We start from the raw sequence: 7097 nt of genomic DNA, 5'->3' as shown, positions 1-7097 counted from the left end.
GCCTGCCATTCTTCCGTTCACTACGCACGAGCCCCTAAGGGCTCCGCCTTCGGTAGGGAAAAAGTGGGCTCCACCGCACCTCCCTTACCTATCTCCAAGGGCTGCCTGTCAGAACGCAAGACCTGCAGCCCTCCGCTCGTCCTGGATCACCGGGCATCGGATTTCCCCTCCGACACCCGCAGGCTCCTCTCATTGGGGAGGCATTCGGCGGGCATAATCCCGCTGCCTACGACCCGGTCTCCGTCGGCGCATCGGCATCGAGGAGGGATCGTCTTCCCTCACTCTTTCGGCAGCCTCCTTCCGCGAGATGACAACCTCACAGAAAGAGACCACCGCCGCCCAGGCCCTCCCGCTACCCACCATTGCCTTGACAACGGCCGACAACGAGAGGTCCGCGCCAACCACAGTGGATAATTCGCGCCGCTCCGATTCCCACGCAGGGCACTCCGCCAGCGTGTGGTCGGCAGTGTCTTCCGTACAAGTACAAGTACAGTGATGACACGCCGACGTCGGCTCTCTCCCGGCTATGTGGCACAAATACCTTCCGAAACTGCCGTGTCCCGAAAGGATCTGCACCAACCGGAAGGTTAAGGAACCATGTCGGCGATCCACCCACTCCCTGAGGAGCGGCCGAACCGCCTCCACGGTGCGCAACCCGGCCTTTGGCACAGAGAGCCGTCGCTTCCAACGACGAAAGAGCGCCACTTGCGCGGAGCGACGCCAACTTTCCACCTGTTCCCGGGGTGGATTCACACCCTGGGAACGAGCTCGTGCGCGCTGTTGGTAAACCTCCGCCAGGACCTGAGCTTCCAAGTCCCAAGGAGGCGTCCCAGCCAGCACGCAAGCCGCCTCGTGGGAGACAGTGCGGTATCCCCGTACCACCCTCACCGCCATGACGCGCTGCACTTTGTGCAGCGCCGTCACGTTCGGCGATGTGAGGGCACCGGCCCACACTGGAGCTCCGTACAGCGCCATCGAGCGCAGCACACCGGTGTACAGACGCCGGCATGTCGCGCTGGGACCACCGAGATTTGGCAGAAGCTTTCCGAGCGCGTTCGCCGTCCCGAGGAGTTTCGGAACTAGACCGCGAAAGTGCTCCCGGAAGCTCCACCTTCCGTCCAGAGTCAGCCCCAGATATTTCATCCGGGAACTGAGCTCGACGCGGACGCCGCAGATGTTGATGCTGGCGCCCGTCGGCGGTCTGGCTCGAGGGCTGTGGAACAGGAGGGCCTCTGTTTTATCCAGGCCCACCCTCAGCCCGAGCATTTCGATGCGCCGCACGACCAAGGCGGCTCCCGCCTCAGCAAGCACCGTCGCCTCTTCCAGGTCCTCGCCTCGGGCTGCAACGAGCGTGTCGTCCGCGTAGCAAACGACGCTCAGCCCGGTTAGGAGGGCACCGCGTAGCACGAAGTCGTAGCCCAAGTTCCACAGGAGCGGCCCAAGAACCGACCCCTGCGGAACGCCGCAGCGCACCTCATGGCGATGAACCCGGCCGTCACACCCCACGAACGAGATCTCTCGTCCGCGGAGATAAGACCCGATGGTCCGCCGGATGTAGAGTGGCAGACCATGGTATCTGAGGGCCTCCTCAATGACGCCGAAAGGAAGGGTGTTAAATGCGTTGGAGATATCCAAGGACACCGCCAACAGCACCCCACCCCTCGACACGGCATCATCCGCAAGACTCCTCAGCTTCGAGATGGCGTCGATGGTAGAACGCTCACCCCGAAAACCATACTGGCACTCGGCCAGATCGGGCCCTACGCTGCGCAAGTGAGCGACGACGCGGTTGGCTAGTATTCGCTCAAAGAGCTTACCCGCGTCGTCTAGCAGCACGATCGGACGGTAGGCAGACGGCGAGTCTGGAGGTCGACCTACCTTCTGGAGGAGAACGAGCCGTCCTTCTTTCCAAACCGATGGAAAGCGGCCCGTCCTCAAACACTCATTGAGGATCTCCAAGAACCACTCGGCCAACTCGCCCAGAGCGAGAGCCAGGACGCGTCCGGGGACACCGTCCGGCCCGGGGGCGTTTTCTTGGCCTTTAGCGGTGACAGAGTCCTCTCGAGCTCCTCCAGAGTAACGGGCGCAATAGTTACCGCCCGTTCCAGCTCGCGAGAAGTGCCTGCCGTTGGCATCGAGTGCGCGACCTCCTCGGGGAAGAGAGCACAAACGACGCGTCGCAGCAGCTCCGGCTCTAGACTCTCCGTGATCGGGGCCGTCTGGGTCCGGGTTTTATTCCGGGCACCGAGATACGGACGCCCCCACGGGTCATTGTCGAGACGCACGAGTAGCTCCTCACGAGCCGTATCCTTCGACCTACAGATAGCTTGCCGAAGCTCGCTCTTCGCTTCGTTGTAGACGTCGCGAAGCCGACTTTCGACGGCCTCGTTGCGAGGACGCTGCCTTCGTTGTCGGGTGTACTGGCGCCTCGCCACCACGCAGACTGCACGCAGCTGCGCGATCTCCGGCGTCCACCAATACACCTGGCGTCTGGGAGGGCGTTGCGCGACACGGGGCATCGACGCATCGCAAATCCGCCATAGACTCCGGCGGAACTTGCGCGCCTCCTCATCCACCTCAACGGGCTGCTCGACTCGCATGGTCCAGGCTTGGACGATCGACGCCTCCACCGCCATGTCCCTGTCGAGCTCGGTCAGAGACCACCGCGGGAACGCCGAAGTGCTCCCGGCGGCGCGACGGCGAAACGAAGAGCCTTCCTGTGGAGCCAACTCAAACCTGATGAAGGCATGGTCTGACAGCGTCTCCTCCTCCACCAGAACACGCCAGTTACGCACACGCGTTGCAACCGCAGGAACAGCGAACGATAGGTCAACTATGGACTCGCCCTGCGGTCGTACGCACGTAACGGCATCACCCTGATTCAGGAGGCACAGGCCGAACGCTGCCGCCCACTCCTCCACCATCTCCCCGCGAGAGTCCGTGGCGGGCGACTGCCACGCCGTGCTGTGCGCGTTAAAGTCGCCTAGGACGACGGCTTGCCTTGGCGACGCTCGTCTTATCTCCTCCCCGACCTCGTCGAGAAGTCTCTCGATCTCTGCGACGGGCTTCCTCGGAGAGAGATAGACACCCACAAGTACCAAGTTGTCCCACGTGGCAACGACATACCCGTTCCCCCTTCGGATGACAGTGAGGGGGGAGGATCGCGCGCCCATAGGTGAGACGACTATAGCCACGGACTGAACCGCATCACAGACCCAGTTGTTACGGTCGGGAATGTAATACGGCTCGCAAAGGACTGCCGCGTCGATGGACCATTCCGCCAAGGCCTGCAGGCAAAGATCCTGCGGACCAGGGGAATGGTTCAGGTTTGCTTGGAGGAAGCTGATGGTTTTGTTAGCCATTAGATGTTGTTATAGCTTCCTCCGTACCGGCAGATTTAGTGGTCGGGGCCGAGGTGTTTATGGGCCCCTTACCCTTCTTCCTTCTCTTAGGCGGGTGGCAGTTCTTCCCACCCACCATGTGGTTTGCGGGAGCTCCAGCTGCTGCGCAGACCAGGCAATGCGGCTCCTTCCTGCAGTCACTGGCCGCATGCCCCTCACCGCCGCAACGGAAGCACAGACCGCTACGGTCGGTGGTTGACGGGCACCGCATGCCAGTGTGTCCAATCTCCAGGCACCGGAAGCATCGCATTGGGCGAGGCTCAAGTGTCTGCACCCTCGCCGAGCACCAGCCGACCAACAATCGACCAGCGTCAGCGAGTGTCTTGGCAGCTTTAATGGGGCACTTCACCCAGACTGCGCCGGTGCCGAAGTCTCCTCGAAACCGCACCTGCCCGACCTTGATATGCTCGGCTGAGCAACTTCCCTGCCGTGCAACGGCTGCGAGGACGCCCTCCTTCCCGACCGAGTCGTCCAGACCCGAAATGCGCAGTTCGGCACACTGTATGGGCCTGGCGATCTTCGCTTCAGGAGCCAGCTCTTGGAGTTTCCGTGCGAGGAGATCAGCTGTTCCCTCGCCCACACTCTCCGGGAGCTCGAACATACGGGCCCCCGTTGCCGTCTTCTTGCAGACGAGACCCATAGGCAACCCTATCTCCGCCAAATCGAGTCTCGCCCGCGCTAACCTAACCTAACCTAACCTAACCTAACCTAACCTAACCTAACCTAACCTAACCTAACCTAACCTAACCTAACCTAACCTAACCTAACCTAACCTAACCTAACCTAACCTAACCTAACCTAACCTAACCTAACCTAACCTAACCTAACCTAACCTAACCTAACCTAACCTAACCTAACCTAACCTAACCTAACCTAACCTAACCTAACCTAACCTAACCTAACCTAACCTAACCTAACCTAACCTAACCTAACCTAACCTAACCTAACCTAACCTAACCTAACCTAACCTAACCTAACCTAACCTAACCTAACCTAACCTAACCTAACCTAACCTAACCTAACCTAACCTAACCTAACCTAACCTAACCTAACCTAACCCAGTCGCGTTTCACGCTCCGAAGCGCACGCACGCGTCCCAAGTCGTTCAAGACCGCTCCGCACCCGCTCCGACAATTCTAAGTCGAGAAAAATCCAAAAAGTGGTAAAAAGTGCTCCAAATTTCAAAAGTGATATACCAAAAGTTGCGCGGAAGTGTCAGGAACACGTTGGTGAAAGAATTTTGAAAATCGGACTATAAATAGAAAAGTTATTAAGAAAATAAGAAAATTTTCAGTGACGAACAAAGTGAATAAACTTCAAACAATAAAATAAGTGACCTTAAGTGTGTGAAAAATTCTAAAAACATTTCAAATACATTGTAGAGACTCTAGTGTAGCTTTAGTAATTTTTTCATATTTTTAAATTGTGTAGTTATTAGTTATTTAAGCCGGAAAAACCAAAAAGGTAACCAAAACACCATTTTTCTGGACAAAACCGCGTGCGGCGCAAAAACTAGAGCGGCGACATATAGTTTAAAAAATTTATTTTGATAGCCAGTAGTGTTCCCTAGATTAGACTAAAATTTCAGAATTTTCTAAAGAGTATTTTCGACAATATAAATTAAAAACCAATTTTGACCAAAAAGTGATTAATCAAAATTACAGACAAACTAGGATACCTAGATGTATAGTGTTTTCACATAAGGGTCGGTGACTCCATAGTATTAAAGTTGACAAAATAAAAAATTTACATTTTTAAAAATTTGACAGAGTTATTCGACTTTTTCCATTTTTGGGAATACATCGTCTGACTTCGGAGGCCTACAGCTTTTAAAGTAAAGCGGTGAGGTCCCTCGTAAAAATTTGTAGTATATAGGGAATTTATTTGGCTAACTGTAGGTGAAAACCCCGTTTAAAAATATTTATAAACAAGGGAAATATTTAGGTTTTCATAAAAATCGGGACACAAACCGTCGCTCACTTACTCTGAAGACGAAACTCGTAAACAAGTCGAGGGTCTTGTCGCATCGACTGTTTTTGTAACATTTTATTAAGTATTTAAAACATCTTTTTAACAGAAGAAATTAATAGTAAAACACATTTAATTAACAAATCCCTTAAATTAGATTAAATAAAATACTTTCCATAGTAACAAAAATTTTTAATAATAAGATAAGTGACATTATCTTCAAAATTTTTATATTCAGCAAAACAGCCAGTCGGTGGGAGAGTGCCTGGACCGCTGTGACGTACGGGGTAAAGGTGCGGCGTCAGTGACTGTCCACAACAAAAATTATATTATATTTTTAAAAAATTTAAATTCGAAAATATTTAATTGTAGTAAATTAATAATAAAAATTTTGTTTAAATTAGAAAATATAAATGATAAAGGCCTTTAATAAATAATAAATAAAAATATTTAGTATAAATAAATTAGAGAAACAAAGTTTCCCCTTGTTTAGGAATTAATAATTGACAGAGGAGCCATACCTTTACCATAGGAGTCCGGAGTTGCTGGCAAGCTCGACTCGTCCTCCAACCCTTCCCCCGCTGTCGCCGTCGTCGCGTTCGGCGGCTGGTACTTGGCCTCGCGGGTTACTCACTCCGCTAAAGACCACGTGGGCGTCCAAATCTGTAACAAAAATATTTATTAATTAAAATATATATTAAATATTATTCCAAAATCTTATATAAATTAAATAAATAAAAATACAGCATATACTTATATACTTATTTAAATATTATAATTAACTATATTATTATAATTTTGACATTACATATTATTGACAACAACATACAGACAGACAAATTTCTATACATATAAAAATTATAAAAATTTAATTTGATAATAACAAAGTAGACTCAGAATAGTATATATATACATATAATAAAAACAGTAGGACGCCAACCACTAACCAACCCCCTCATCCACCCTCCCAATCACAAAAAATTTTTTACTTCACCAATAGCCTCCCCACGAAACCTTCCCCCCCCCTCCCCCTCCTCCCCCGCAAAAAATTTACCTCACCCCCCCTCATCCTAACTCCTTAACCCTTAATCCCAGCACCCCCGTGTTTGGGTTCATCGCAAAGGGCGCGACGAGCTCTAGCGATTGGGCCCAGCAGTTTTCCTCTCCCCCCCCAAAAAATTGTACTTCACCCCCCCTCTTCCTAACTCCTATACCCCTTAACCTAATACCCCTGTGCTTGGGTTCATTTGAAAGAGCATCAACTGCTCTAACGATTGGGCCCGACACAATTCCCTTCCCTTCCCAAAAATTCCCATTTTTAAAATTTTTAATCCCTTTGACCCAGCCCATCCGTGTTTGGGCTCTTTTTAAAGAGGAGGAGAGGGCGAGTCACGAGAAACCATCGACGGCCGGATCCTCGACTTTTAGGACTCCAAAAATTTTTGGAAAAATTAATATTAAGATTTGTGGGCTGCGTCCCATTGTACAAACCAGGTGACCTGGTACATTGTTATTTATTAGGTTATAGTTAGGGTATAAGTAGTTTTAAGTTTTAAATTTATATAAAACTTCTACAAATATTTTATATATTGACACCACCTCCAACATGCTCACCTCACGTACACCGCCGAAGAAGAGTACGAGTGCCGAACCCACAACAAAGCCGGCAAAATCAACGGTCCGCAAAAGTATCGACGAATGGGAGATAGGCAGGGCCCTCCCGGGTCT

The sequence above is a fragment of the Danaus plexippus genome, chromosome Z (assembly GCF_018135715.1).
Source record: "Danaus plexippus chromosome Z, MEX_DaPlex, whole genome shotgun sequence".
Classification (NCBI taxonomy): Eukaryota; Metazoa; Arthropoda; class Insecta; order Lepidoptera; family Nymphalidae; genus Danaus; species Danaus plexippus.
The sequence above is the reverse complement of the archived record's forward strand: the minus strand, read 5'-3'. Positions refer to the sequence as shown.